The sequence below is a fragment of the Gossypium hirsutum genome, chromosome D11 (assembly GCF_007990345.1).
Source record: "Gossypium hirsutum isolate 1008001.06 chromosome D11, Gossypium_hirsutum_v2.1, whole genome shotgun sequence".
Lineage (NCBI taxonomy): Eukaryota > Viridiplantae > Streptophyta > Magnoliopsida > Malvales > Malvaceae > Gossypium > Gossypium hirsutum.
The window spans coordinates 61,145,484-61,152,393 of NC_053447.1; the positions used below are offsets into that span (position 1 = coordinate 61,145,484).

At 30.2% G+C, this 6,910-nt stretch overlaps 1 long non-coding RNA gene across 1 annotated transcript; it reads left to right on the plus strand.

The window, feature by feature from the left end:
* Window positions 1–3,942: 3,942 nt before the first annotated feature.
* Window positions 3,943–4,500, plus strand: LOC107961340 (uncharacterized). The gene is made up of 2 exons (XR_001701261.2): window positions 3,943–4,142; window positions 4,244–4,500. It is a non-coding gene; the product is annotated as an uncharacterized lncRNA (long non-coding RNA).
* The last annotated feature ends 2,410 nt before the right edge of the window (window positions 4,501–6,910 follow it).

Here is a 6,910-nt window from a genome sequence, read left to right on the forward strand (position 1 = left end):
CTAAGGACATGTTTAGGTTATTCTACTAATACAAGTTGTCTTTCCGTATTACGATTTGATCACGTAATACTGCATAGTATTGGTTTAAACATTAGAAAACCAATGAGTAACATTTACTTCTATTTTGCTTTGCATGCAAAAACCACATGAGGACAATAATACAAAGTATATTAATTATAATCAATAAATTTGTTTTATTAACTAATATGTTCAAAAAAATTACAAGTTTACAAATGAATATAATACACTCAGAGCACCAGATCCAACACGTATAAGACTCAAAAAAGGTTGTTCATAATATTAAATGTGTGTGTAATGTTGTTTTTTCCTGAATGATGATTTGAAATGGTTATTTTACCATGAATTTGATAGAAGTTTCCTTGGTAAGGAATATGACATCTCGTAACTCAGACTCAATGATTAGGTCAGGTATCAAAGTGTTACGTTTAGTGGTATCTGAGCTATAGGTTTAGCCGATTCTCTAACTAAATTGAGCTCAAAATTGTGTCTAGAGGTACATGCCAGAGACGAGTTTGAGTCGGGATTTGGATGTTGGTTATAAAATTTTCTTTGTTTTATAGCTAAAGATGTCTAGTGGATCTAGAAAAAAATAAAGTTGATAATGATGTGTATAGCAGCAGTTGTTCCGCTGAGAGTGAAAACATGATCAAATCAAAAGCACCTAGCATAGTTTTAGCTGGTGTTCATCAATCTAGAGCTGCTAGACATAGACCTGAGGGTCAAAGAGACGAAAAATTTCTCCTTGCCATAGTGAAAGCCCTTAAATGAGTGGTGAGGGCTACTCCTTCGATTGTACTAGTGCTTATGGTCTAAAGAGCTTCGATAAATGAATTAAAAAAATATGGTACCACTGAATTTATGGGATTAAAAGGGATCGATCCTTCGTCAGTTGGGACCTGGCTAGAATCGACGAATCGAGTACCACAACAGCTTGAATTTACTCCACGCGAAAGTGTTACATGCATCACTTCTCTTCTACAAGGAGAAACGTACCTATGGTGGCAGACTGTTACCCAACACTTATCTACTAATCATATTGGTTGAGATTTCTTCCAAATTGAATTTTAGAAAAGGTACGTCGATGGGTTATATTTGGAAGACCAGAAAAAAGAATTTTTTACGTTAAGACAGGGGAAAATGTCAGTGGCTGATTATAAGCGCGAGTTTCTGTGGCTTATTAAATATGCTCTAGAACTTGTGCCAATAGAGGAGGAAAGTTGTAAGGGATTCCTTCGGGGATTGCGAAATGAGCTCCGTATTCAGTTGGTCTCTCAAAGAATGAAATAGTTTGCTAACTTAACCGAACGAGCCAAAATGGTAGAACATGCCATAGGTTTTGATAAGAAATTTGACCCATTTAGAGCTTTCGGGAAGCGTGTAGGGGCTTTTAGTCCGCATATGTTACTTAAGCGAGCTAGAGAGTCTCAAGAGTCTAGAAGAGCATTTTCAAGGTTTGTCAGAATAAAAAGAAATCAAGATTGTCAATTGTCTGTATCAGTGGGCATTGTGAGAGTTCCCACTAGAGATCCTGATATTTCGAATTTTGAACACTAAGGGAAAAAGCATCAAAGCGAGTGTTGGAGATTAACGAGAGCTTGTTTCTGTTTTGGATCCTAAAGCACTTTGCTCGAGAATGCCTGAAGAATGTTAATAACCCACCAACCACCACTCAGAGATCTACTTCTAGTGTTAGAGGCCGAAGGAATATTCATGGTGGTTTTATATCGAAAGATGGTTTAAGAAGAGGGGTTGAGGCATCTGCTCAACAATCCGAGGCTAGAGCTCTAGCACAAGCCTATGTTGTTTGAACCCGTGAAGAGGGTGACACTACAGATGTCGTAGCAAGTATATTCTTTTTATATTCGATGCCTGTCTATGCTTTAATAGACCTGAGTTCATTTCATTCTTATATAAATGCTGAATTGGTAAAATCGGGGAGTCGAAAACCCAAAATGTCAAAAGTAGCTATGGTTGTATTGAGTCATTTAGGAAAAATTGTGTTAGTTGATAAGGTGTATAAGCGGTGTTTGTTAGAAATTCAAAACATATCATTCCCTATTGATTTGTTAATTATGTCATTCAGCTCCTGCATCAATTGTTCCGTATCAAATGGCGTCAAGAAAGTTAAAATAATTAAAATTTCAATTACAAGATTTGCTAGATTGCAACTTTATATAGCTTAATATATCACTCTGGGGAGCCCCTAGTGTTATTTGTTAAGAAAAAAAGATGGTTCGGTACGACTCTACATATATTATCGATAATTGAATAAGCTGACAATAAAAAATCGATATCCTTGCTGTGTATTGACAATTTGTTTGATCAATTGAAGAGAGCTTCAATTTTTTCCAAAGTTGACTTAAGATCGAGATATTACCAGTTAAAAGTGAAGGATAGTGACTTACCAAAAATAGTGTTTCAGGATATAATTTTTTGTATTAATGATATATTATCTACAAATTATTATGTTCAATGTAAAACTGAACGTCGATAATGGTAATATAGAATGATCGCAAAACAATAAAAAAGAAAAATAATAAAACAGATTTTACATGAAAACATTTTCAGGAAAAAACAACGGGCAGAGAAGAAGAATATTTACTAATATTGAAATTCAAGTGATACAAGAGGAGTTTTAACTACTTTTATTTATAGGTTGAAAAATATTATTCTAATCAATGTCATATAGAAGGAGAGAAGTTTTATACGGATTCTACTTGTACAATCAATATCAAATAGAAGAAGAGTAGTTCTTTACAGATTCTATTTGTATCATTTCTTTAATAGGAATTTGGGTCACACAACTCTAACTTTCAATTTATTGATAATTAAGAAAATAAAAATATAAATGAAGAGTGAAGAGTTTAATTTAAAATATAAAAGTGTTTATAGTCTTACGTTGCAATAACAATTAGAAATTTTTATTAATACTATATTTAAATTATCAAAATAATTTATACATTAGTTATGTTAATTAGTTTTCATTTAAATAATATTGCTTTGCATTAATTACGTGGAGCAAATTAATATTGTAAAATGAATACGTTAAAAATGCTTTAATTATGATTGATTTTTTATTGTAATATATGAATTCTTAAATAAATTAATATATTTTAGTTATATTCAAGAATTCAAATAAAAAATTTTATTTGACATTAATTATAGTAATTAAAAATAGAATATTCAAAAAATTATTATAATATATGAATTCTTAAAAAAGTTAATTAATTAATTAAAATGTATGACACATGACTACTTGTATCAAGAATATAGGCTATTCACCTAAGATTACTTACCATATTTGTATGTACCATACTTTATAATACATAAAATTAAAAAATTAATAATTTATATTAGGTTAAAATATGATATAGGATTCTGTACTCTTTACAAATTTAGAATTTAATCTCTATACTTTTATTTCTAAGAATTTAGTCTTACTTTTCAGATTTTAAAATTTTGGTCCAACTATTACCCTAGTTAAGAATTTTTTTTTGTTAAATTTGTTAGTTTGACATTTTAAATTTTAAAAAAAAGAATCATCTAGTAGCAATGTAATTAAAAAAAATGACGTTATAATCAATATAAATGTAACAAAATAATTTTAACACTTTTAATAGTTTGACTAAAATTTTAAAATCTAAAAAATAGAATGAAATAAAAGTGAATGAACTAAATCCTAAATGGATGAAGAATACATAAACTTAGAAAGTACTAAATAGGTAATACATCTGTCTATCTTCCAAAAAAGGTAAAAAATCATAAAAGAATAAAAGTACAGATTTGGTGTAAGTTTAAGATTATCACCATTGCTTTTCTATACGTTTGTTATCACCATCTCCATGAATTATGTAAGTCACACATTGCAATTAAATTTATACCAAATAGTAACAGAATAAAAAATAATGAAGAGAAGTTTGACCTTAAAAAATATCTACAACTTTTTATTCTTGCTTGAAAACCTCTTATAAATAGGATGCATTTCTTTGTTTTTGAGCAAATTAAAATACATATTAATTGAAAGCATTAAGAGAGAGAAAGAATGGCAAAGAGAAAAGTTGCATATCTCATGGTTCAACAAATTTTGAGAATAATATTCTTGATTTTAATATCAAATTTAGGTAAACACTGATCTCTTTATCATCTACATACCTCAATTGAGTCTTGAAATATTCTTCGTATATATATAATGATTGGTGAAATATTGTATGATGAATTGCAGGGGCGATGGCAATGGATCCTTTGAATCTACCACATTGCTTGGGTCCTTGTTCAACAGTTGAAAACTGTTTCCATGACTGTGTTGCTCAAGGTTTCCTCAAGGGAGGTACCTGCATTGGAATTACGCTAGCACAGATGGATTGTTGTTGCAAATGGAGTTGAAATCCACTCTTTTTCTCAATAATGTCTTATCTCCATCTTCATAGCTTGTTCTTGAGATTTTATCAATTAATAAAGTGATCTACATTATATTTCTCCTCATTATTTCTTTATCATTCTCTTTATTACTCTTCTTTTCTTTATATTTCACAGAATAATTGCTTCAAATTCAAAGAGTTTTTATTGCATATTAATATATATATTTTTTCAAACAACACAAGAAATGTCAATCCATATGTATCAGTTCACCACATATTTAAAAAGAACAAATTATATCAAATTCTTTGATAGAATTAATAAAAATAGATTTCAAAAATAAAGAAGGCCTAAAAATATCATATTATATTAGAAAAATTAAATTCATCAAAAACATGTAATACATGAGAATGTATTATAATATAAGTAAGTATTGGATTTAGTGGTAAAACATATTGCACCCTAAGAAAATAATATAGGTTAAAACCTTGAAGATGATATTGTTGAGAGAGACAACCAATGAATCACAAACCCTAAATATAAATCGTGAAAATAAAATATTAAAAAAACATATAATACATGAGTAAAAGGACCTCTTTGGTTTCTTATAATTTCAAATTTAAGCAAATTGGTTCCTCTAAAAAAATCAAAGCAATTTAATCCCGTCAATTTTGAAAGCAAGCAATTCAGGACAATTAATCATAATGTTAATGCTTTTTGTCAATTGTACATCATTTTGATTTGTATAATAACAATTTTATCCCTATATGTTTACATATTTTTTTATCCCACACAAATAATACAGGCTAAATTTGTTAAATTATTACCAAATTAATAGAATGCGTAAATTATAAGAGCTAAATTTGTTATTATACCAATCAAATTTGTGTAAATTAGACAAAAATTATTAACGTCGTGAGTAATTGTCCTTAGTTGCTCACTTTTGAAAATGACATGGATTAAATTGCTTCAATTTTTTTGAGAATGGCCAATTTACTTAATATCAAATTTGACTTTGAATTGGATTGATTCATGCTATTGTACATATGAAATTACTATTTGGTTGATGAATTGAATATGGTGAATTGTCTTATTAAACTATATTCGGAATTGAATGGTTATTACCCTATTAACTGTTCGGCCAGAGTCGGATATAATTGGCATGTCATAGGATATCAACTATGGGTTACTTCAACTACGTGTTGATGAGTGTTGGGCACAACTTTTACTTTGATTATACAGATGAGAATTAGGCGCAATTTATTTACTTCAAAATTGTCCGATAAGGCACTAAGTGTCAAATTGGTGTATTGGTTGGATCCGTGTATCTGTTCGAGTTCAAGTCCGGTTAATAGAGGCTTTAAATGTAAAGTTTGAAAATGGTGTTTAAAATGAACTTTTATGGTGAAATACTATGTGAACCGAATTATAAGCTCGGAAGATTGATATGAATTTGGACGAATCAAATGATTTGATTTGGAATATGATATGCTAATATGATTTCTCCTAATTTAATTTTTTGAACATGTTAGATTGAATCATATGGCATAAATGGTTCATATGGTAATATGTTTTACATTTGATAAAATGGCATGATTACTGATTTGCATACACTAGCTTAATTGCAATTGTTATTTGAATTGTAGAAATACCACTGAGTTTATCATTCAATGTACGGTTTTGTTTTCCGTGCACATGTTAGATTAAATATGAGATCTCAAGCATTGACTTTAGCATCCAAATAGAATCGTGAACTCAACAAAGTTGGTGAATTTCTTTTGGGGTAAACTACACCAACAGTTACTCAACTTTCAACTTAGTCACTTTTAGGAAAATAACAAACTAGTTACTAACGTTATCGAAAAGTGACAAATCAATCACCCACTAACGTTTTTGGGTTACAGGCCTATCGGAACAAGTGATGTGGCTAATTAGCTAGCTGACGTTGCCCATTAACTTGCCACATTGGACATGTGCACTACACTTCACTCCTTTTCCTTCTCAATTACTACTACTCTTTTTTATGCCTGTTTTGTTCTTTTCTACTTGTTCCCTATGCTTATCATTTTCATTCCCCGTTCTAAACCTCTACTTATCTTTCTCCTTATTCTCATTTCTTTTTCTTCTTCTTCTTTTGCCTTTTGAGTTTCTAGTTTTCAGCTCACCTATAACATGTTGCCTTTATCTATCTAATGCCTTTGATAAAAGGAAAATAAAAGCTACAATCTTTCATGCATCATTTTCCCTAGGAAAAAAAAACTAAAGCTTTGAGTTTTTTTAATCTTTCTCAATATGAACTACAAAACTGAACTCGATTTCTACTTCAAGTTTTTTACTTTTATTATTGGCTTCTCTTCAATCTTCATTTGTTAAATCCCAAACAACTGCAAGTGATGATTATTCTGCCATGTTAGACCTTAAGAACACCCTCGGTCCCCCCAACCTCTAAGGTGGACCAACCCGGATCCATGCAACAGAAACACATTTTCTTATTAGAGGACAAGTGCATCACTCGAATCCAAATCAGTCATCA